Genomic DNA, 23,217 nt, shown 5'->3' with positions numbered 1-23,217 from the left:
CATTAACAAAGGTTTGTGTTGGTCAGATCAGATCTTTTCTGGGAAATGCTTTGTGTCCTTCCTAAGGAAAGGAGGGAGACCTTTTAGACGTATTTGGTGCTGAGCTGGGCACTAAGATGATAACTGCTAGTTAAATGAGTGACAGCTGAGAGGCCAAGTGCACAGGCACTGGGCCAGATTTTAGGGTTTGAATCCAATCACTGTCTCTGTTACCTTAGGCAAATAGGTCTAAGCCTCTATTAAAATATGGGCAGGATTATAGCACCTACCTCACTTTTGAGACTTATTCTAAGGATTCAATGAGTTAAATGCATGTACAACACTGCACGGCACATAGTAGGTCAATGCATGCTCTCTATTGTTTGTACATGGCCCCCAACAAACACTTACAAGCATATAAGTGTCAGATACTGTACAGAGTGCTGAAGATACAAAGATAAATAAAACACTTTCGAAATGTCAATGAGCTCTCAGGCCAGTAGTGGAGATAGACAGATTATAGTTTACACTCAATGTGGAAATGTCTACAGAGGCCCTTAAAGGAGAACTTAACTAGGACAGAAAGTCACGTGGGCTTACCCATCAATCAATCATGGTGCTTTCTTCAAAATGCATTCACAATTCTGAGGTCAAACACTGGAGAGGACCTAGTTTTAGTTGTGGCAGTGCAGCTAATTATTTGTATGACCCAAGCAAGTTACCCAACTAATTTGAAAATTATAGTGTTGAACCAGCTGTGTGCTGGCTCATGACAGCCTACTATGTGCATCTCTTCCCAATTTGTGTTTCAGTGACCTCATCTTGGCAGCCTGAAATCAGCCATGGTGGGCGTACTGACACCACAGAAATTGGCAAACACTACAAATCAGGGCTTATTAAAGCCTGTACGGGGATGGTTATTAAATATTTAATGGCATACTTCTGGGTGGAACTAAAGAACTTCAAAGTATTTTCCATTTCTAATAATTTTCAACTCTGAGATTACTCCCCTATGACTACATTTTACACCAATGCCATTGACTTGGCATATATTGCTTTCACTTCCTCATCTATATAACTTGCCAGATCTGGCTGTGTGAGCATTTTAATATTTATATTGGTAGTGAAATACTCTAGAAATACTTTCACTTTTTGTATATTTTTGCCCTGATACATTTATCCCCCCATGATGTGTCTGGATCAGGCTTTCAATATAGACTATCTTTTCATTGTTTCTGTTATTTTTTCTTTCTGAAATAGTGCTAGCCATTTAACCAACTTTGAGTTCCTTGCTAAAAGGAACATGTAAAGATGATTCAAACGGACTGACTAATTCATTCTCTTAAAATGTTGTGCACATATCAGGTGAAAGTGAATCATCTATAAACATTTCTTTATTTCTTTTCAGATGAAAGTTAAGGTAATATCACTGGCAAAACATTTCCTGGCAGTAATCATCTCAATGGCACTTTGGCCACTAAACTACTGATATTTAGGAGTACTTCCTTTAAAGAAGATGGCTCTGTTATTAACAGCTACAAATATCAGTTCAGCCTGCCTTTAAAACCAGCGACTTGATCTGTCCACCATCTGCCCACCTCTAGTTTTCTTATTCAAGTAGCTTACATTGGTCTTTTCATTTCCCAGAAATCTAGCAATACATTTAAATCTCCAAGTATTCATTGAGCAACTGTCAACACTATCACTGTCCTCATCATAAAAACATTGCAGAGCCTACAAAAATGTATAGTGTATTCAAACACTGATTCCTCAGGAAAATACCAACAGAGGCAATAGAACAACTTTTTTCTTGAGAGAGAGAGACTTTCTAAACCTTGACACGGGTAATTTTGCTTTCTTTAGGGATTAATTTTCTTAGCAGTCATAATTTATAACTATGCAGACAGCACCTTATAGTACACAGATATGGTCAGTTCCATCATCTCTTCTAATCATGATTATCTTATAAGGTAAGCATTATCCTATGTTTCCAGATGACAAAACTAAGGTTCAAAGAGGAGAAAATATTAGCTGAAATCTAAACAAGCAATTCAGTTCTTCTGAGTGTACGTCTAATTGTTTTAAAATGTATGATGCTTATTTGAATTGTTTTAAATTATTTGCATTTCCTGGAAAAGATTTTTATTCCAAAGGCACAGTATTTTAATAAATACCTCTTTTTACCTTCCCAGAATCCACTGTCTCTTACACTGGCAACTCTTTTTAAAACTCTCCCTCTCCTATCTGCTGGGACTGTCAATCACATGGTCTACATCTTTCAACACAGAATGAGTGTGCAAACCAGGCTGGCCTTTCAGTGAACTCTATTCTCTTGAATGGAGCTTGGTCAGGGCTGAGTATGTGGCCAAAGCAAGGCCAAACAGAATCTCTTCGGGGATTTAATATGGATGCTGGGAGAGGGCCTCTTTCCTTCTGAGAGCATGAGCACTAAAGATGATTTTTATCTTGGGATGTCTGATGCCCATTTTTGCCACTATGTGGAAAAAGTCAGCCTGAGCATGAACCTGACCCAAGAGGCCAGAGAGCCCAGACACGGAGGCAGGCAGGCTCCTGATGCGATTGTTTGAGCATCTGTATCCAGCCATGTCTTAAGCTAAGGGAAGCCAGTAAAATTTCTTCTTTTCTTCCTTATTTCTTTTTTTTTTTAAATAAGTTTAGTAATGATTCTTTTTATTCCTTGCACCTGAAAAAGTCCTAAACTAACAATGTCCACTAGAAAATACTACAAACTTGAGTTTAAACACAAAGTCAAGTGCATAAAACCAACTTTATGTAAAATATTCAAGTAATTGGGACTTGAATAATTATTTAAAATATTTCACTTTGCATTTGGGAACATATCTATTAGTTAAGATTTCTGAGGTGGTATATGAGTTTTTTCTTATATAATTCCAAAATCTTCTACAATATTTACATAAGATAATCTCAAAATGGAAATAATTGATCTAATTAAAGAGTTAAGATACAGAAACTGGAAAATATCTTAACATTGCTTTTAAGTGCAAGAAAGGGATTTATGATGATGGAATATGGCTGAAGCCCCATATTAAGGAAATTACAGTCATAAAAACAGCCATGGCTAAATTTCCAGGAAGACTGGCCAGAGTAAAATCCTAAGGAAAAATCTTAACCCTGTCCACATTTATATTATGTTTATTAACTTTAAAAGTAGGCCTATTAAAGTTAAGATTCCAATAGAAGATTCCTGATGACATTTAACATACTGTGTTTATAAACACTCACTGTTTATGAAGAATCATATTACACTGTATTGTAAGATATTAATCAAGTATTTGGGAGCACCCAATGCATGCAATGTACCTGACTAGATACTAAGAGTTTCTTCCCTCAAAGAGTGTACAGTCTTTGTTATTGTGTTATTGTGAAGATAACACGATACACTCTGAAATCTAAATTTGTAACCTAAATGGAAAAGTGGATAGATCTACTGGGCTGAAAGCAAATTTGTTAACATGCTTGACTGAATGTTTGATTCTTATGCCTGAAGACTTACAGTTAGTGTTATGATCATCAAAAGCGCTACATTGACTTTAAAAAGATAAAACAATAGGCTGTGTCAAAAATCCCTTCTACTGTAGCCAGACACTACCTTGACAATGGTTTCTAACAGTGAATCGAAGGGACAGGAGGAATCTTCAGAATTTTTCAGCCCATTCAACTGCTCTTTGGCATAATCACATTTAAACACCCCAAAATATTCCGGAGACAAGGCGGACTGTAGTGGAGAGAGTGTGGGTTTTACTGTCCGACAGACTTAAATGGGATGTGAATATGGCCTTTTTTGCTGACATGCCTTCGATTTGAGTGTCAGTTTCTTACATTCAAAACATGGGGATAATCATATGCATCATGGGTTGGCCATGAGAGTTGGAGATAAACTGTGAGAAACGCTGTCATTCAGTTATGCAGCACACCCTAGCATTTAATAAATGTAGCTACTATGCGTATTATCCTAACTTGTGCTTTGGCCAGTTTCTGCCTGCCCTCAAAAAATGAGGAAGTTGGCACAGTCCCTTGGGTGAGACCACTCCAAATACCTGGTGACTGCTTCATCACTTCAGTCCTCTCATCCACAGTTTAAATAGTGTTATTTCTTCTTTTCCCACCCTTTAGCCATCTTGTGGTTTTCCTCTAACCTCGGTTCAAGTTCTTGATGTCCTTCAAAAATTGCCCCCCAAGACAGAGGCCACAGTAACGGCTTCCCGTACTAGAGAAGTAAAAACAAATAGGAACCAGTATTTTAACTCTTTAAAAAAGAGTTAGCCCAGGCCGGGCACTGTGACTCATGCCTGTAATCCCAACACTTCTGGAGGCTGAGGCCGGACGATTGCTTGAGTTCAGGAGTTTGAGACTAGCCTGGGCAAACTCCAACTCTACAAAAAAATAAAAAAATTAGCCAGGCATGGTGGCATGTGCCTATAGTCCCAGCTACTGCAGAAGCTGAGGTGGGAGGATCACTTGAGCCAGGGAGGTTGAGGCTGCAGTGAACCGTGATCACACCACTGTACTCCAGCCTGGATGACAGAGCCAGACTCTGCCTCAGAAAAAAAAAAAAAAAAAAAGAGTAAGCCCATATCCCAACTGAGATTTAGCAAGTAAAGATATAGGATGCTGAATTAAATTTGAATTTCAGATAATTTGTTTAGTGTAAGAATGTCCCATGAATGTACTTTATAAGACAATCCCAGTTGTCAGCAAATGGGGAAAAATCAGGGAACAATAATCTTTTTTACCCACAGAACTCAGATTAAAAAGATTTGGGCCAAACCTATTTATCCTTTGGGTTAGAATGTTTTTTAAGGTTTCTGTGGCATATATGTATTGCAAAACTGCATAGCATTTTTTCATTTGGGTTTGCTTCTGTACATCTAACACATGCTTTAAAAGTTCCTGACAGGTGGTTTTAAGTGTCATATGAAGGTATAACTATGTGAAAGGGAGTAAAGAAACTTTTTTCCCCCTACAGTTAGTTGTACTGTATGTGGCAGCCTGTCATTTACATGAAATTTCTGAAACAGAAAAGGTATTCCCAGGTTGATTTACATGCTTTATTTATAATACATGAGCTTATTAAAAATTCAAATACAGGTGGCTATAGGAGATAAACAAGTTAAGCTTTGTACAGGAATGATTTGCACGTGTTATAATTAATGTTTCCAGGGGGTGCTCTAAACAGTTTCTTGGTTATTACACAAATGTTGTTTCTTTGACAGTGCTTTTATTCAGATTCTTATCAGCTTTTGCATCCCCTCTTAGTCCCATAATCATTTAAAAAGTTGAAAATTGCTGCCTCTTAGCATAAGAAAAAGCCAATTGTGCATTTTCTAGTTGTAACATATGATTGAGACCATTATCCAACCCTGATACAGCAAGAGTAAAGATAAAAAGAATAGAATGCCATTATATCCTCAAGATTATCCTTTATAAATTCATATTCTGTCAGCAAACATCTTTGTCCTTTTAAGAATGGTTGAAAGTACTCAACTTCTGGGAAAGAAGAATAAATGGACATTTGTCCATTTTACCATTGTGCATAATGTAAAACATATTGTTCAGAAATTACATTGAACTCTCAGAGCCCTGATTGACAGATGGGCTTTTGTCCCATTAATAAATTGTAGGTCAAACAAAAATGTTTCATTGCCCTTGAAAGTGTGAAGGTTGAACTTCCCCAATGTAAAGAAAGTGCTAAAATGCATGAAAACCTATACAAGTATGTTTTTTTCATATTTTTCAGCCAAATGGATGGACATAATTTTGTGATTCAGACTGTGTAGCAGTGTTACCAGTTTTTGTTCAATTAATCCAGTAACACTGAATAACACAAATCCACAAATCACATTTCAGAAACATCTTTCCAAGTCTATATATTAAAAAAAAAAAATAAGCCAAGCAACCTTTGCCAGTTGTATTCAACTAAAGGGTTTGGAAAGGATAAACCGACTGAACAGTCAGAATGTGAACCACTGAAGGGAGACAAGTTGGAGAGGAAGCTGGTACATTACTCACGAATGAATCAGACATTCCCTCCCTTCTTGTTTGAAAATGTCCTCGGCATAAAGCATGGTACAATTCCAAACGAGGAACTGTGCTCAGGATTGAATTTATATGACTGATCAGTTTCCTTTGCTGTTATCGAAAGCAGATATCAAATGGCTGTGGAGGAATGCAGGTGGTGAGTGAACCCCATTCTTTTCATAGTGGCTGTCACATAAAGAAAGAAAAATCAGCACCCAGGGACAAAGAGACAAAGGGGAGAGGTGTGAGGGTGCCAAAGGACAGGGCCCCTCTTGCCTGAAAACGTAGAGCCTTTGAATGAGGTGGGCATTCCTTGTAATGCTATTTTCTCTTAGGTCTGAATTTATTTTGCTTATTTTGCTCACACCTTAGAAATTTTCCTGGAACTCAATGTTTGTTTGCAAGTAGACTCTGACACTGGAATGAACTAAGGTCTCTTTTTCACGATCAAAATTGTCAGTATATGACCTTTTCTTATTTAGGCAAAGTAGACAAGAATTGTTAGAAATCATGAGAATACTGTGAATGTGAAGGAATAGCCAAACCTGGCCATATTTTGTACAGATGTGGATTCTTTGGGTCAACATAATGCAATTCTAACAGTGCTGGAAGAAGAATTAAAGCATATAAATAGCATTATGTTGAGGTCAATATGTCACCAGAAAATAAACGACAAAACAAAACTATTTACAAATATCTTAAACACTTTTAAAAGAATAGAGAATGCTGAGCAAATGGATTCTCGTAAAACTAGGATAGTACAGAAAAATAAGTACAGAATCCAATTTCTGAAACTCAGTAAACACTCTGGATCCTTGAAAAATCAATAAAGCAAAAGGTTAGGACAACCTGAAAACAACTGTGCTTAGGATTGCATTTATGTAACTCATCAATTCAAGGAAAAGCAATTCAGGACAGGTTGTGTGTATATAGGTGGTATCTGTGTTTATGGGAGAGGAGAGAAACAGAAGAGAGAATAGAGGGCAAGAAATTAAAACAAATAACTTTTCCAACCATACAGGTGTTGCCCCTTGACTGGGAATCCCCACCTTCCACCCGCAACACTCCCAGGCTGTGCTGTAAAGGTGTGTGCATGTCAGTGGAGCAGCACGGGGAAGAAGAGCTAACTACACAGACAGAAAGCAGGGCCAAGGAGTATTTCAGAGGGATACTACTTGAGCTGTGTCTTGCAGGATAAGTTGGAGCTGCTCAGGCACAGCTGAGGTAGGGGACAGACAGTCTGGATGGAGTGGACTCGCACATAGGCACCTGGGGAGAAGGTGCAGGGTTGTCCAGGAAGTTGCAATTTGTATAGAGGCCAGGTGGACTGGGTTGACAGTGGAGGAAGGTATAAGGTTAGGCTGCGGCCACATTACAGAAAGTCTGATATATTTTGTTGAAGAGTCTCCAGAGAATCCCGAAATCCATCTCTCCAATATCACTTTTGTCTACGCAACAGCTATTTAAGACCAAATTTGACCAATATTTACTGGGGTCCTACTATGCGTCAGATGCTTGGGATACATCAATAAACAAAACCCAACACCCCTGCTCTTGTGGAACTTACATTTTAGCTGGGGGCAGCAATTAATACCCATAACAAGTTGATGATGTAGTGTTTTAGAAGTTGATGTGTGTTACAGGGAAAAACAAAAAGTAAGGTTGGGGCATCAGAACTGCCTGGAGGAGAGGTACAGGGATAGGTTTGTAGTTTGGAAATTGGGAAGATGGCTTTGTGGACCCAGCTGAGATGGGAAAAGAGATTTCTGGGCAGAGGCAAGAAGGAAGAACTAAGTGTGTCTGATGTGTCTGAGGCACAGAGAGGGGGCCGGTAAGCCTAGACTTTGGTGACCGGGAGCTGAGATCAGACAGGACGAAGCAGCAGAGCATCTAAGGCCGCGCAGGCATCTGGGAGATTCAGGTTTTTATTGGAGTGAAATGGGGAGTCATTGCAGGGTGTTGAACAAGGAGGGGATTATGTTGGAATGTAATCACCTTGATCGTGTGGGAGAGAAGTCTGCTAGTGGCTGGGGGGCAGTTCAGGGCAACGGTGGAGTGGTGAGGCCAGCTGGGAGGCTCCTGTGGTGTTCCAGGAGGGGGACCTAGTGGTCTGGGCCAGGAAGGAAGGGGAGAGTGGGGAGATGTGGCCGAATTCTGGTTCTATTTTGAAGACAGAGCTAACTATTTTGTCACATGCCTCAGATCAAACTCCATCCAGATTTACTGATGGAGTCAGATCTGAGGCATGTGAGAAAAAAAGGAGTCAAGAATATGCCAAGGATTTTGACTTTTTTAACAGAAAGAATGACTTTGCCAGTTACCGACATGCAGACTCTGGTTGGTGAAGCATGTTTGTAGGATATGAGGAGACCAGGAATGTAGTTTTGCCCATGATGGAGTTATTTTTATTTTTATTTTTTTGACATGGAGTCTTACTCTGTTGCCCAGGCTGGAGTGTAGTGATGTGGTTTTGGCTCACTGCAACCTCCGCCTCGCAAGTTCAAGTGATTCTCCTGCCTCAGCCTCTTGAGTAGCTGGGATTACAGGCATGCATCACCGCACCCGGCTAATTTTTGTATTTTTAGTAGAGACAGGGTTTCACCATGTTGGCTAGGTTGGTCTTGAACTCCTGACCTCAAGTGAGCCACCCACCTCAGCCTCCCAAAGTGCTGGGATTACAGGCAAGAGCCACTGCGCCCAGCCTGACAGATATTTTTTAGGCATCTAAGTGGAGATGCCGGGCATGCAGTTGGATGTTTGAGTCCCAGGGTTAAGGAGAAAGGTCTGGGCTAGAGATTTAAATTAAGAAGTTGTCAGCATGTAGATGTCATGAAAAGCCATGAGAGTGGATGGGACCTCTGAAGAGAAGAGTGTAGAGAATGAAGAGAGGAGGACTGAGCACTGGGGCCACCAAAGCTAATAGGCCAGAAGACAAAGACAGATGGGACAAGAGACCAAGAAGGAGCAGTTGGATATCCTTCTGGTACTTCCATCTACTCCCACAAAACCTGGTCTCCCTCTCTGTATCCTACCGCTGCTGAACATGTCCCATATTTCCAGGACATCATCCTTGACGCCCACCTACAAGTATTTTAAACATGTCCATCTCCTTATTGGTTTCCATGCCCATGGTCAGGGCAGTGTCACTTCATACCTAGATTACTACAACAGGTCTTCCCTCTCCATTCTCACCCTGATCATCTTTCCGCTAGCATACCAGAGATATCTTTCTAAACTGACAATTTGACTATGTCACTTCTTTGCTGAAAAAAAGGTCAACCCCTTGACAGAGCTTACAAGCCACATATCATTTGTTTCTGCCCCACTCTCCAGTCTTGCCTCTTGCCATCACCCCATTAGAAATCTAGGCTCTGGCCACTCTGCCCTCTTCAGTTCTTGAAGCAAGCCATGTGCTGAGCCACTCTGGGTTTCAGCAAATGTGGATCCCTTTTTATGGATATTCTTGCCCTCAACTTCACACGGATAAGTTGTCGTCTCTCTTTAAGCCTCATCTTAGGGAACAGTTCTGGCAAGCCTTCTCTGATGCCTCTCTTACCCTCTAGTAAGGAATTAGGAACTCTCCCATGTGCTTGAACATCAAACCGATCTTCCCCTTATCTAGCCTTTATCATGCTATATAGTAACTTATTTATCTGTGTCTCCCATCAGAGCGTAAGCTCCACTTTTAGCCCTTAGCATAGTGTCATTACATGGCACTTGGTAAGCATTAATTGAATGAATGGACAACAGAATCAATTAATATATGAAAGAATGTTCCTGAACAAAGTTCATGGAAACAAACCATTGTGGAAAGAAAGGAAGGACTAGATTACACAGATACTAAAGTGATAAAAATTATGTGGGAATGATTCAATATGGATTTTTGATTGTAGAGGAGACTGAAAAGCCAAGAATGGCTAAAAAAAAAAGTCTCTCTGGGTATCATAAACCAAGGTAAGGAAAATAGGGAGAGGAGACTTTGAGGGTAAAGGTAATTGGTTGAGTTAATAACCCTGAAGCTACGCTGAGGCAGCTTCTGGTTATCTAAGTGGAGGAGTCTATATATAAGGTAGCTGACAACATGAAAGTGGTGGTGTAGAGAAAAGAGGAAGTGAGAGAGAGAGCGGTTTGTGAACCGCTCGTCCATCGGTGTACTGGAAGTCACTGAGAGATCACTTGTGAATGTGTTTTGTAAGTAGAAAGGAGGAATTCAGATGGAGCCTTAAAGAAGACTAGAATCTAAACTTTATGTTCTAAAGGGTAAAAAGAAAAATTGTAGGCAAAGAAAATGTGGAGAGGTAAGCTAAAGGAGAACTTTCAAGAAGGGAGAAATAAAATGTATAGTATCAAATTCTACAGAGGGGTCAAAAGGGATGAAAACCAGTGTCCATCAGATATGGCCATGAGGAGGGCACTGGTGATTAGAATGAGGACACTTTCTTGGGCGTGTGGAACAGACTGCTTGAGTTGAATGACTTAAGAATGAATGGGAATGAAGAAAGTAGAGAAACTGAGTTAGACATTTATTTTAAAGAATTCTTTATTTAAAGGATAAAATGGAAACAGGAGTGACTACTTAAGGAAATTGTGTATTCAAGATCCTATCAGGATGCCTGACATGTGTGCTTTATTTCTTTCTGGAAGAATAAGTTGAGTAAGAGGTGAATGAAAAATAATGAAGCCAAGGAATACTATGCAGACATAAAAAAGAATGAGATTCTGTCTTTTGCAGAAACACGGATGAAGCTGGAGGCTGTTATCCTTAGCAAACTAACAAAGGAACAGAAAACCAAACACTGCATGTTCTCACTTATAAGTGGGAGCTAAATGATGAGAACCTATGAACACAAACAAAGAAACGACAGACATTGGGGTCTACTTGAGGGGGCAGAAGAGGGAGAGGAGCAGAAAAGATAACCATCGGGTACTAGACTTAATACCTGGGTGACAAAATAAACCCTGTGACACGAGTTTACCTATGTAACAAATCTTCACATGTACCACTGAGCCTAAAATAGAATTTTTTTTTTTTTTTGAGGCGGAGTCTCGCTCTGTCGCCCGGACTGGAGTGCAGTGGCCGGATCTCAGCTCACTGCAAGCTCCGCCTCCCGGGTTTACGCCATTCTCCTGCCTCAGCCTCCCGAGTAGCTGGGACTACAGGTGCCCGCCACCTCGCCCGGCTAGTTTTTTTTTTTTTGTATTTTTAGTAGAGACGGGGTTTCACAGTGTTAGCCAGGATGGTCTCAATCTCCTGACCTCGTGATCCACCGGTCTCGGCCTCCCAAAGTGCTGGGATTACAGGCTTGAGCCACCGCGCCCGGAGAATTTTTTAAAAACGAAAAATAGTGAGGGAGATTTTAAAGATGGGAAGAGTTGTAAGGTGGGTAGGATACATGAAGGAGGTGCTCAAAGGTGTGGGGAAGAACAGGGTCAAGACTTAGGTAGAAAAGACTGTTTCATCCTTTGAGACAGAAAGAGGTAATAGTGGATGACATGGAAACCACTTGGGCTTGTGTTTACTCTCTAAAATATAAGGAAAGATCTTATACTGAGAATAAGGGGAGCCCAAAAGATGCAAGAGCTTAAGAAATGGTGAGAGTTTGGAATCACTGCAGTGGGCATGGCGAAAAGTGGGACTGGAGACGTGCAAATAGACTTGCTGGTTAAGAGAAGCAGGTGCTATGAATTGGGCAAAATGGGAAAGAACCAAAACAAGAGTGAAAGTTCACTCCAGGTCATCCCTTAACCTAATGCACAATGCTCATTCTCATTGAATGTCTACACTGTCAGTAGGCAGTCTTGGGCATTAAATGGTTACATAATTATGAACTCAGTGGTAAATTCCTTGTCATGTTTATATAATTCATCAGGTCTATGGGCCCTTATTAAGAGAAAATGCCAGCATTTGATTATTTTTATTTCAAAACCAGTTTTATTGAATTCTGCAAGGAATTACTTCAGGGAAAAGAAAACACATTGAAACAGATACTCTCCTCTCTTTTCAATAAAGCCAACAGTCTAAAGATGTTAAAGAAATGAATCACATATAACGATCACCTAACTCTGAAAATTAAAACCCATTTAGGGGATTATGAAGGAACCTAGATCCTGGATACCAATCTAAGTTATTTGTCTAATATCTTTAATAATGTTTGGAAAGTAATTAATCAACTTATGACATAGATTCAAGGGCTGTCACCTTTCATTGTCATTAATGAAACTGTCTGGGATTTTATCTGCACTTTTCTGGTGATTTAAAGAACAATTTTTTTGGGTAGGCTCTTTGAAGACCAAAAGAATGTTTAAAATCACTGGGCCTTGATGTACAGATTTCAATGAACAATAATCCAAGTATGTGTTAGTGAGACTGAAATAAAATTTAGAAATATCTTAATTTTGACAAGACAGAAAGGGAATTTTTGAAAAGTCCAAAATGCATATTCATTTCTGTTAGGAGGAAGCTTTTTTTTTTTTTTTTTGTCGACAATCTCTGCTTTTGTTACTTCTTTACATAATTCAATAGAAGTTAAAATATCATACTAGTTGATGCTCATTAAAAACAACAACAGCTAAGGTAATATTTTGAGCCCAGAGGTTCGCCTAGGTCTTAAGTAATCATATTGGTTTGCTGTCTTTGTATTAACCAGAGAGTTGTGAGACCACAGGCTCACTTCGGAGAGTGTAGCCATTGGCTGGAACCAAATGGATTCTGTCTGAAGAATGACAGTGGGTCACCTAAGACCCTCAGAGGAGCAAAAAGACAGGCAGTGAAGGCAGGCCTCGATAGAAGCTTTCCTCGAATCTTTATATCACTGTCTGAATTCGTGTTTAGAATAGAAAAATACAATTTCTACATCCATGCTAGTATGAACTTTGTATAGCCAAGGACCAAAGAAATGATCTTAAGGTAATATCCTCAAGGAAAGCTAATATATATCCCCAGAGACAATATCCCAGTGGAAAAGGATTATAAATACAGGTTTTAGGGCCATAACTTTTGATCCCAACAGGAATTTATAGACTATAATGAGCTGATATGCTAGAACATTTCAGTCATGAAAATGGTGTAAAACCTTTATAAATTTGCCTGAGTTTTCTTTTCATATTTTGATTTCCTCAGAGAAAATGGAATTTCATTTAGAGTTCCTGGGAGTAGATAACAGAGTGCTTAGCACATGCCTCTGACACTCAGAATAAAAGCTTTTTCTACTTCTGTGACATCCCTGCTATTCTTCCTGGTAACTGAGGGGAGGACAGACTAAGAGGCCCAATTTAGGACTTGGTAGATGATAGTCTATCTTTCCCCAGAATCAAATCACGTGTAACACAAGTTGGTAGAAATTTAGACTTTGCTTACCCTGGGCCCTACCATTTTCCCTTGAGCTTTACTGTATTCCACACCCTCCCTCCCCCACTTTTTCTGAGACAGGGTCTCTCTTTGTCACCCAGGCTGGAGTGCAGTGATATGATCTCAGCTCACTGCAGCCTTGGCCTTCCGGGCTCACGTGATCCTCCTATCTCAGCCTCCTGAGTAGCTGGGACTACAAGTGTGCACCACCATGTCCAGCTAATTTTTGTATTTTTTTAAGAGGGGAGTTTTGCTATGTTGCCCAAGCTGGTCTCAAACTCCTGAGCTCAAGCAAACCACCCACCTTGGCCTCCTAAAGTGCTGGGATTACAAGCGTGAGCCACTGTGCCTGGCCTATTCCCCATTATGACCTGCCCCTTTGCTACTTAGAATTCAGGCAGCCTGATTCTTAATGGTACATTCTCTTTATGACTTACGGTAGGTACACTCAAGCCCATGACCCTTCAGCATATCCTGCCCACCTTTCCCCTTCCTTTGCCTCATTGATCCAATATCCCACCTAAACCTCCAGCCCTTCCCCTTTATTATCTATTTTCTATATATGGCATAAGAATTGTCGCAAAAAATCTTTCTTAAGTTGAACTACATTTTCCCAGCTGTTCAAATACTCAGGTGGTCATTCATTTTTCAAGTTGTGAGACCTTTACATTGGAATTTTAAAAGTCATATAAATATGAATGTGTACAAAAACATTGATATATGATTTATTACTGATGGTTTGGTTCCACCAATGAAATAAAAACTAGGCATGTCTAAACAAAGCTGTATAAATAAGTCACTGCTGATACAGTGCTATCTACAATTACATGTCAAAACAAGCTGTAATGACGATGTATTTAGTAAATCTTCAGGTTAACCTAAGAGAATCTCTATTTTAAAACCATATTAACACAGTTTTCCTTTTACTCCCCTGCCCCCTCAAGATATAAGAAATTGCCAATTCCATCACCCCAGATATGATACTAAAACAACACGCTTTTCATCAGGAAAGGTTTTCTGAGGATAAAATGTGATGAGCCATTAGAAACTCACTATATGGTATCAAGAAAGATCTCAATGCCTATGTTTTAGCATGATAGTTTATTTCTTTATGAGAGAAGGAGCTTCTGTCTCCAAAGCAGCCATTCTTTAATCATGTCATTTGAAATACACTTAAAGCTATGTCGAATTCATATAGGAAGTCTAGTTACCAGAAAATACACATTCACAAACAGGAAATCTAACTACAGCAAGAAGGTGTTTTCCCCCCACACAATAGAGTTCAAAGATGTGTCATCCATGTAATTTGGAGCAATACCCAACACCACTCTTATGGCTGAGTATTCCTCTCTCCCTTCTCCTATATTATGACAACTTGTGATTATAGCGTTAGTTTTCTAAGCCTGTTTGGACTTGCTGCTCTTGCTTATACATACAAGAGACCTGCCCTTTTTCTGTGCATAGCTTTCAATCAGTAAGCATGTCAAGGTGGGAGGAAGGATGATAGGAATAGTAAAAGGGGAAAAATCAATTTTTCAGAAAGCATATGGCAACAACTGAATATTTAATCAAATTAGTCTAGAAATTCCTTCCTATTTTCAGCACTCTGTGCAAGGCAGTTGCTTCATGGTGCAAAATGAATTTCAATAAATGTCATATATTTAGTAAGACGGCTTATTTTAAAAATTTGTCGAACGAGGTCACTGACTCAGAATAGATCTCATTCCAAGGTATGACAGATGGATATCAATATTGAATAGAAGAACTGACATTAGCTAGAAGTTTCTGGGCAGAAGAAAGAGTCATTCATTTAGCTCTCTACAAAATATTTACTGATTACCTACTATGTGCCAGAATAAAATGATAAATATTTGGGCTGTGTATTTATATTACAAAACAGAGAGGAAATGTGTCAAAATAATTTCCTTGGAGTTAGTAAGGATTACAGCTGAATATTACTGGTAAATAAGGACTTTAAAAAGTACTTACAATTTTCACATTGCATCATTCAAACATCCATACTGTCATGGTTGCAGGATTTTAGACCTAATCAGATTTTTGAGGATGCTGTTTACTGACGCTTAGCAAAAACCAACTTCCTACTTTTCTCTGGAACAAAAAACCCTTACACAACTTTAAGGATTTCTTGGACATCAAAGAGCTTAGAGGGACATACAGTTTGTGAGTAATGATTTAAGATTTAGTGAATCAAAAACACAAGGATTAAATTTCCCTAGTTTTAAAATTTAATAGCTAAAATGCTGGTCTAAACACACTCTGGTCCCAAGCAAAGCCAAAACTTCTTTTTAAAGTTAGGTTGAATTGTCTTATGGACCTAAAACTTGGCTGAGTTTTCCTTTCCCACATGATTAGGCCTCAAACGAGGCAACCTATCTCTAATAAATTTACCACTTCTCTTTTCCTCTGACTTGCAACGACTATACTATTTCAAAGGTCTCAGCTTTGAATGCCTTTCTTTACATTGTTAATAAAACATTAAAAATTAGAAATCTTCCACAGTCTTATCAAACAGTTATTCCCCCAAGTCATTCTTTTTTTAAAAAACATACAATTTCCAATTGGACCTGAGAGTCAAGGTGCTGCCTCAGAATTCCAACTATCAAGGAGTAGGAGAGCATTTCAAAACAGGAACAGGCCACTGATCTTAATATGTGCACTGTATGTGCACTGTTTCATGATGTATTATTATATTTGCATTTAAAATAGTAGGAAGAAATACAGTACATAATCTTCCTTTCTAACACAGTGGCCTTCTGGAGGGCTGCTAGCTTGGGCATTTCACTGAGATTTTAGGATTAAAGGAAATAAGTTAGCGCACAACCTGTTTGAGTTTTTATTCCTTTGGAAAAATAGATTTTAACACTGATCTGATTGCTTTTAAAGGGCACTGGAAACCAGGAGGGCAGTACATGTTTTGAGTTTCAATGGCAGGTTAATAACAACGGGTGAAGTTCAGTCATTTCCAGAGAGAGAGAGAGAGAGAGAGAGAGAGAGAGAGAGAAAGAGACAATATTCCAAAAGGTGGAGTTTATCCTGAATCAGAGAACTTGGAAATGAAATTGATGCAAAAAGCCATGATGGATTCAGGTTTCAGAAAATGACTACTTCAGTTTAAGAGTGACATAACTAGATTGCCCTTTAGTTTAGAAATGTACATAGTTTGATGTAAAGTATGTGGGCTGATGAATTCAGAAAAATAACTACGTGCCAATAGGAACTGACATAAAATATTGGTCTTAAAAATTTGCTTAGTTAATTTTCCAGAGAATTGCAGTTAATTTCCTGAGAATTTTAGAAAATAAAATATTTTGTAGAAGCAGTCCTGGGGCTCTTGGGCCATGCATGCTGGTGCAATTGGGACCATCAGGAGCCCAATCTGGCTTGCAGACTTTCTGCCACTGTAAGCTGTATGGTGTTTTAAAGACACTGAGTCAACATTTTAAAATTGGGAGAGTCCTAGCTTCTCTTGAAAATTTGAAAGATACTGACACATGGGCCCAGGCCATACACTGAGCCTCACAGCAGCTGTAATCATGCCAAGCGGTGACTGCCCCTATGCTTTTCCTAAGCAGTTTGTCAATCCCTAGTGAAACAGTTAGTTTTCCTCGTTTAAATTACCTGTTTACAAATCTTGATACAGATATAAATAGGGGAATGAGGGAAAAGGAAGAAAAGAGGAAGAAAATCCAATGCAGTGACTTAATACTGGAAAGGAAAAGGAAGGAGAGTGAAAGGGAAAGAAAGAAGTGCATAGAAGACAGAAGCTGCACACCATCAGCAACTGCCTCTTGCTGTCTTCACATTTACACTGTGGAAGGGATCAGCGAAAAAAAAGCCATGGGTATTGCTCTCAACAAATCCCACTGCGCCAGGCTCACAGTTGTGAGGAAAGTTGTCCAAATGGAGCAATATCTTTGATAGAGGATGGAGTATGGGATGAGATCAGGTAGGTGAGTGCCAAAAAAAATAATAATAATAACAAAAAAAAAATCTGGATCTTCTTCTTCCATGTCACATAAACCAAGAGACGTGAGCCACTCCTGTGTCTTCATCTTTAACATGGTAGCTAATGATGGCAGGCACTGTCCAGGTATTTCCCTACAAAAACAGGGGCACTGTTCAGGTATCTCCCTCCAAAACCAGGGACTCTATGGACAGTTGTGCAAGCTTTGAACTGCACAATTTCAGGAAAAACAAGATGAGAATAGCACTCCTGAGAAGTGCTCCTGATATGCACCTGGCTCACTTCCTCATCTCCTTCAGGCTCTAGCCCAAAGCCCACCTTTGAAGACAAGCCTTCCCTGACCTCACTACTGAATTTTTCAATCACCATCCCACTCCCTCTTATCCTTGACAGTCCCTATTCTCTTTTCCATTTTATTATGCTTGAAACTATTATCATCACCTGACATTGACATACAACGTATTTTAGTTATGTATTTCTTTGTTTGCCAAGTCAATAGAACAGAGTGTCATGAGGTTAGAGATTTTTGTCTGTTTTATACTCTGTGGAAATGCCAGATTTTAGAACTATGCCTGGTAGGTTGTCAAAAAATTACCCTGAATGAATGACTAAATCCTCATTCACATTCTTGGAGTACAGGAACCTCGCTTCCACGATAACTTGTGATTCTCTAAGCACATTTCATAATTGCTATCCTTCATTATATTAGGAGATATACATTTTCAGATTCTATTGCCCATTATATAATTGCCTATGGGCCCTATAGCTACATAATTTATTACAGAAATTAAAATCAGTGGGAGTAACCTACATAAACATACTTGCAATGTATGTTATGCAATCACAGAGAGAAATATGTGTACCTGGGTATGTGATTACAAAGTAAACTGTTTTTCATTTCACTGTTCTCACACCTCCTGCTACAAATGCCACACGTGATTTTTTCTCTCAATTAAGTTTTATAGCTTATAAAAGCACTTTCTTCATTTTGTCCCATGCAAAGCAAAGTAGTCAGATTTTACTGGATGTTTTTATTGAAACAAATCCCAAGGGGAATATACTAAACTGTTTAACACAGCTGAAAAGATATCTGAGAATGGGCTTTCTGATAGAAGGATAGATTACAAAATTATTCACGGCTCTTAATCTGATAACAGGAGCAGAATGCCCCACACATATGAATGAAACCTTTTCTTGGTATGTCTCACTACAAAGAAAAAAAGAAAAGAAAAGAAAAAAAAAAAAGAAAAAAAAAAAAAAAAAAACAAGAGAGAACTGGAGAAAGAGAAGGTGAGAAAAACTCCAGGGACTAGATATGTTATATTCATCATTTATCACTACCTTAAGCATCCCTAATTATACCTCCGTGGAAAATGTTTCCAATAGTTGATGGCTGGGGAGAAGTGGTATGGTGCTATTGAAATAGCATGGAGTAGTCTCAAGCTCAGTTTCCTTGTCTATAACCTGAGAATGTTAAGATATTATCAGACTTGCCTATCTTGTAAGGTTGTTTTGGTATCAGAAAGATGGTGTATGCAGAAGCAGCCTGAAAATTTTAAGGTTTTCAAGTTCCAATCTTTGATTTTTAAAAAAAAATTCTATTATTTCATAGCAAATAGGATGATTTCAAAAGTGTTTCTCGTGTGATGTCCTCTTAATAATTATGAATTTGGGTTCATTTTATATGTGATGTTTGTCTGTATATCTAGATTGTAAACTTCTCAAGGGCAGATTCCATTTTTTTCTTTTAAAGAAAATGCTGTAGTACCTAGCACATATGATACTCAACCTATAGGTCCTAGCTATTTTTGGTCAGGCAAATGTGGATCTGGCAGCAGCTCAGTGTCAGTTGAGAACACATCATCAAAGTGATTCTGAACTAACATTAGTCAGTGTACCTATCATTTATTACTGAGAAGTGACTATTTATTTTGCACTGAGCAAAACCCATGAAGAAACTCTGCCCTGAGGGCTTGGTGTCAAAAACACTAGTTTCAGCATATACCAGCCAGGAAAAGAAGGCTCACTTCCTGACACTTGAGTTTCTATATACATTTTCTCCCCTTAAGAGGGCACAATGAGGAAATTGAGTATCCCATGAATAAACACAGCAGAACAAGGAAATCTTAGGGATTTAGACCATGGAAAAGAAAGCGTAGATGGCTCTGGCGAGAATCACTAAGCCTAATGCCTAAAGAAGAAACCAGTAAACTGGGCTGGAGAAATGGGGGCACAGAAGGCCTTGAAAGCAGCTCTGACCAAACCAAGGGAAAGGGTTGAGTAGGAAGAACACAGAGAAATGGGAGGTAATCCGAATGTGTGAGGAACTGTGTTCACCATGGGGGTGTCATCACGTCCTTGGTGCAGCCACTTGGAGAAAATGAGCCAGTTAGAGGATGTTAGCCCCTCTGAGTTATTCACCTTGTTTTGAGATGACCACATTTGAGAAAAAGTTTATTTGAGACTATTATGTAGATGTGCAGAAGGATAATTAGACTGATGCTATTTCAAACGCTATTTTAACAACAGCGAAGGAAATAGATTTTTGAAATGTATTTCTTAGTCTAGCCTTCATTAAGACAAAATTTTTTTAAAGACTTCAAGATTAATGCAAGGCATATACTTACATAGTCTTAAAAGGAATTTATAAAATATGGATATTTCTCCTGCTTAGCAAAGGGTCATTTTTCTCTATTATAGGTTTAAAAGTAGTGAAAATATTAGTTATGAGCTTTCATATTGACTGGCTGTGATTAATCTGCTACATTTTTATCATGAAGATAAACTCCATCCACTAATTTTGAAAGCATGTAGTATACATCTGATGTAAACCCCTATTGCCATGTATCAAGAACAAAGCAATTTTGAAAAAGCAGTAGTCAGTAGACCATCTTCTATATGCCACAAATTCCATCATGTTAAAAGCAAAACATATTTAAGTTAATAACTATAGCTTATGCACCATTAAGGTTGAAAACTGAATAGAATTTTTAAAACACCAGCACATTTTATAGGCTATCAGACACATTTTTGGTACTACAAAAATTTCTTATGAATGATGTCAATTTTCCCTCTGTTATTCAGCAGTTTAAAAAGAATGAACACTGAATAGACCACAGACTTGCAAATGATAGGAACCAAAGTACCTCACTTATGTTCCATTATGGAAGTTTACATGTTCAAAACAAAGCTCAATTAGCTTAGAACAAGGAAGGAAAGCTATGTACCTGTAAATAATCCAAGTACCACTTACACTGTTTACATAAAAATGCAATTTATGTCCCTGTAGCACATAGAAACACGATGTACATCATTTTCAGATCATCTTCATGCAGAAAAAATTCATTAGTCAGCTATAATAGTTTAGCTGTAAGGGGATATAATGTTTTTCTGAATCCATTTGCATGGCAATGTGCATGTGTCTGGCTGATGGAAGCGACAGAATAAACCTCCACCCAAAGCTACAGAATGTGAACAGTCTTCTTAAAATTCAAGAGACGGTCCAGATAGTCTATATTGCCTCCAACGTCAGTTTTTACAATCTTCTCACATCCGTGGACCATCTTAACATAGCAATTAAAGTATCTTGATTATTTTGCCTAAGAGGGTTGACAATATTTCATTCTGCCCGAGGGCTCCTTCGAACATAAAACTGTGATAAGGTAAAATACACTGGGCAACTATTCATGCGTGAGCCACTGGAGCCCTCTCCAACTGCCAAATTAGCAAATGGCTCTTTTAAAACATGAAAGATATGAATGGGAAACCGTACTTGGGAGTAAATTCTGCATTGACAATAGTCAGGGAAAGTACTTTCACTGGTGCTTTAATTATCGGGTCAGCACTACGACTGGCCACATTGCCCAGCCTCTGGTTATAATCTATTTCACCTAATAAGATACATGTCCTCCACAAGCCCCAGAAAGAGATAAGGTACGATGGAAAATTGATGGATCACAAGCCCCGCGTGATTGCCAGAAATGAATTCAGACTTTCACAGAAACACCTACCCTTTGGAAGGACCCCGACATAACACAGATAAAGCAAGGCTGGGAACAAGGAAACAGCTAGGCTCAAACCTTGCGGGCTGCATCACGGTGGGACGAGGATGACCGGATCCTTTTTGTAAGGGCTGAGTCAGATCCCAGCTTTAAAACTTGCTGGGCCATAACAGTCATACATCACCCACTGTCCCAGCGCCCCTCTCCCTCCTAAGTCATACAGGTGGCCATCAGAGGCAACACCCTAAAACGACAAGCCCCATTCTAGTTTCGTCCTCCCCTGGCCACGTCTCTTCAGTTTCCCAAGCCCGTAAACTCTAGCCCACCTCCGTGGTTTTGCCCCCTGACTGGAACAGCAGTCAGGTCTCTTAGGGGAACAAAGAAAGCAGAACCGCTGGGGCGAGGGGTGGGGTGCGGGATTTGAAAGGGGCTGCAGTTTTACCTTGCGGTGCCCAGGAACCAGTGGAGAAGTCAGCGGCGCAAGGACCACCCGCGCGCTCCGCGCCTCCCCGCCTCCTCGCAGCAAGTCAGCTGTCGCCCCGCATCTGGCTCGCGCCCTCCACTCGGCTCTGCATCTGCTCACAAAGCGCTCGGGGCGCCGCGGGCGGCGAGGGCCTCCGGGTCACCTGCGGCCGGGCCGAGCCCAGCGCCCCGCCCGCCCGCCCGCCCGCTCGTTCGCCGGCCGCGCTCCCTCCGCCCCTTCCCACACGCGCGCTGCCCTGCCAGTGACTCAGCCAGGCATCGGCGCGCGCGGCCCGTGGCGGCCCGGCGCGTTGGGACCGGAGGCACCGCCAGGCGACCGGACCGAGGCGCTCGCCTGCCCGCCCCAGCACGTGTATGTCTGCCTCGCGCGCTGTCCGTCCGCGTAGTCCGCGGGTTCCGAGGACCGCTGAGGTGGGGATTGGCACCACCCAGAGGGAAATCGGCCCCCGCCCTTCCTGCCGTCCGCGCCGCGCCTGGCCCCGCGGGGGTCGCGTTTCCTCCCGCCTCTGCCCCGCCCACGACAAGGTGAAACTTTCTAGGTGGAGAAGTTTTCTCGCCCTGGCTGCGCGCTCTCCTCCCCCAGCTCAGGCAGTCTGAAGTTAGCACAGCCGGAGATAAGCGGGACCGAGACTCCCCCTCCTGGCGCTTGGGAGGCGAGTGTCACCCCGGGCGCAGAGGCAGGGCGCGCACCCTCCTGGCACTCCGCTCGCTGACCCCGGGAAGGGCGCGAGCTCTGCTCTCCGCCTCTCCCACGTCTGCGCTAACCGCCCCGCGCCCACCCGAGTATAGAGAGATTTGGGCACCGCAGACACAAGGAGTTCATTGTTAGAGGCGGAGGTAGAAGTGGATGGACGAATTGTCCCAATGATTTCATTATGCAACGATTATCCTCTACTGTAATAACTCAGATTTCTGCAAGGAAGAACAACAGAAGAGTTTAACCCCGAGGAGACTTCCATTTCTTTTTCTTTTTCTTTTTTCATAACCGGAAGCAGGCTGATTAAATAACTGGGCAAATAGCGATGAACAAGGAAAACAGAACAAAAGTTTAATTCTTGAATGTTGAAATCTTATGATGATTTGTAAAAAAGAGCTTTTGGGGCCTTGGTGAACTCTATTAGGTGTAATTGTGTTGGGATAACTTTATATTTTGCTATAAAAATTGACACCTACAAGAGTAAATGAACACTCAAAGGTAGTAGGATCTAAGGAACGGGCGTTGCCGGTTAGGACTTGAGTTCGTTCTGGCTCTTATACGGGCCTGTTCAAGCATCTCACACGGGCTTGTTCAATCACGGCAATAGATAATGAGACATAGATCTCTTCGTTATTGAAAGTCATGGGTTAAAATAACAGTTACT

At 40.4% G+C, this 23,217-nt stretch overlaps 1 protein-coding gene across 1 annotated transcript in view; it reads right to left on the bottom strand.

Annotated features, from left to right (window-relative positions):
- MET (MET proto-oncogene, receptor tyrosine kinase) overlaps window positions 1-21,987 on the bottom strand; it is a 116,441-nt gene extending 94,454 nt beyond the window's left edge. The window contains exon 1 of the mRNA XM_023228228.2: window positions 21,816-21,987. The gene's annotated coding sequence lies outside the window, so the exon portion shown is untranslated. The remainder of the gene's footprint in view (window positions 1-21,815) is intronic.
- Window positions 21,988-23,217: the final 1,230 nt, after the last annotated feature.

The sequence above is a fragment of the Piliocolobus tephrosceles genome, chromosome 8 (assembly GCF_002776525.5).
Source record: "Piliocolobus tephrosceles isolate RC106 chromosome 8, ASM277652v3, whole genome shotgun sequence".
In the NCBI taxonomy this organism is placed as follows: Eukaryota; Metazoa; Chordata; class Mammalia; order Primates; family Cercopithecidae; genus Piliocolobus; species Piliocolobus tephrosceles.
The sequence above is the reverse complement of the archived record's forward strand: the minus strand, read 5'-3'. Positions and strand labels throughout refer to the sequence as shown.